Source organism: Mus pahari, chromosome 1, assembly GCF_900095145.1.
Source record: "Mus pahari chromosome 1, PAHARI_EIJ_v1.1, whole genome shotgun sequence".
NCBI lineage: Eukaryota > Metazoa > Chordata > Mammalia > Rodentia > Muridae > Mus > Mus pahari.
The window spans coordinates 77,738,096-77,740,539 of record NC_034590.1 but is presented as its reverse complement, the minus strand read 5'-3'; the positions used below and the strand labels follow the sequence as shown (position 1 = coordinate 77,740,539).

Sequence of the window (2,444 nt, the reverse complement as noted above, 5' to 3'; positions counted from 1 at the left end):
CTTCTTCTTCTTCTTCTTCTTCTTCTTCTTCTTCTTCTTCTTCTTCTTCTTCTTCTTCTTCTTCTTTTCTTCTTCCTCTTCCTCCTCTTCCTTCTCCTCCTCCTTCTCTTCTGTCTTTTTTTAATAATGAAAGAATGTATTTTGGCTTATAATTCCACACAGAAAGTTCATCAGGGCAATAAAAAGAATCTCCATGGGACAGCAACACAAAGCTAGCTGCTCACATTTCATATCTAATCTGAAAGCATAGCATGATCAGGAATTGTGGCTGAAAAACAATATGTCAAATACTGCTCCAAACAGCATACTTCTAACTGCCAGTCTCTACCTTTTGAAGAACCATAACCATCCTAAACAGTTTCATTATCTTGGGAACAAAGAGTTTGCTTCCCATGACTTGCTTAGCCTGCTTTCTTAAACAACCAAGATCCCCCTGCTCAGGAGTGACACTACCAACACTGTGTTGGACCTTCCACATCAATCATTGTTAAGATAATCCACCCTACACTTACTACAGGCCACCCCTGTAGAGGCATTTTCTTATTTAAAATCCCCTCTTCCCAGATCTATCTAAGTTTATGTCAAGTTAAGAAAACCCAACAAGGACAGTGGCTCAATGACTTTATTAGATATATTTTCCTTCTGTATTTGTCAGGTACTGGCAGAGACTTGCAGGAGACAGCTATATCAGGCTCCTGTCAGGAGGCTCTTGTTGGCATCTGCCTAGTGAGTGGGTTTGGTGGTTGTTTGTTGCTCTAGCTATATATGTAGCACAGGATGGCCTAGTTGGTCATCAATGGGAGTAGAGGCCCTTGGTCCTGTGAAGGCTCTAGGCCCCAGTATAGGGGAATGCCAGAACCAGGAATGGGAGTGGGTGGGTTGGGGAAGCAGGGGGAGGGGAAAGGGGGTAGAGGATTTTTGGAGGGGAAACTAGGAAAGGGGATAACATTTGAAATGTAAATAAAGAAAATATCTAATTAAAAAAATAAAGTCACAGTACGAAGGTTTTTGGAGTAGTAGACGCTCATCTGACTCCATAATGTTGACACCAAATACCGAAAGCAGCTGTGACCTAATGACCAAAACCAAATCAACAAGTGGAAATGATGACAGCATCTTCTTAGACCTGGAGTGGGAAGATGAAGGAATGAATAGGATGCTGCCCATGAGAGTGCGCGCCAAGACAGAAGAAGACATCCTGAGGGCACTGCTGAAGTACAGCTGCAAGAAGGCCAGCAACCCCATGTCTGCTTCTGATGATTCCAAAGTGCTGGAGTGAGAACAACTTTGTAAGTGCCAAGATGGACGACAACAGCAACTCTGAGTACTCCAGGTTTGTGAATCCTGTGTTAGAACTCTCGGGTTCTGCCATCAAGCAGTCTGATAAAGATCAGCAGATATGATAGGATGAAACTGTGTGACCTTACTTAACAAATGTTTAAAAATCAACTATAATGTACAGGTGGCATGCCAAGACTTTTGTTAAGGTGGGAGAAACAAAACAACACATGACAAATGCTTGTTGTCCTAGAAAGATCGGGAGTGGAGGGATAGTTGAGTGATTCAGGATGTGTGATTTTTTTTGTTTTGTTTTGTTTTTGTTTTTCGAGAAAGGATTTCTCTCTGTATCCTTGGCTGTCCTGGAAGTAACTCTGTAGAACAGGCTGGCCTTGAACTCAAAAATCCGCCTGCCTCTGCCTCCCAGTGCTGGGATTAAAGGCATGTACTACCACTGCCCAGCTTTTTGTTGTTTTTGGTCAGGTTTGATCTTAACCTCTGCCATCTGAGTGTCAGGACTGATCAGTGATTCTGACATCAAACACTCATGCCTCTGTTCAACTGGTCAAGATGGCTCAGGGGTAAAGAGCACTGACTCTTGTTCTGAAGGTCCTAAGTTCAAATACCAGCAACCACATGGTGGCTCACAACCATCCCTGATAAGATCTGATACGCTCTTCTGGGGTGTCTGAGGACAGCTACGGTGTACTTATATATAGTAAATAAATAAATCTTTTTTAAAAAAAAGTCTGGTCACAGCTTCTGGGAAAGATCCCATTTCTGGTTACAATCCTCCTGCACCTTTCCCGCCCAAGGAGGGGTGTCTGCCCAGGAGCAGTCTCAAGGCCAGAACCTGTAGGAGGGTCATCTTTGCTCCGGTGCACTCCCAGGGAGGGGGCAGCCTGCAGAAGGGACACAACTTCTGGGAAGGTTCCTGATTCTGGCTCCAGTCACCTGGCACCTTTCCCACCTGAGGAGGGGTGTCCGCCCAGGAGGAGTTCAAGGCCTGAGCCAGAAGGAGTGCCATCTTTGCTCTGGTTCGCTTAGGCTCCGGTTTGCGCTAGCAAGAGTGTGGACCGCAGAAGCTACACAGCTTTGGGACAGACAGAAGCGACCTAACTTCTGGGACAGACCCTGTTTCGGGCTCCAGAAATTTGGGCACCTTC

General features: G+C 45.1%; 1 pseudogene; it reads left to right on the top strand.

The window, feature by feature from the left end:
* Positions 1-1,403, top strand: part of LOC110323281 — a 5,540-nt pseudogene extending 4,137 nt beyond the window's left edge.
* The last annotated feature ends 1,041 nt before the right edge of the window (positions 1,404-2,444 follow it).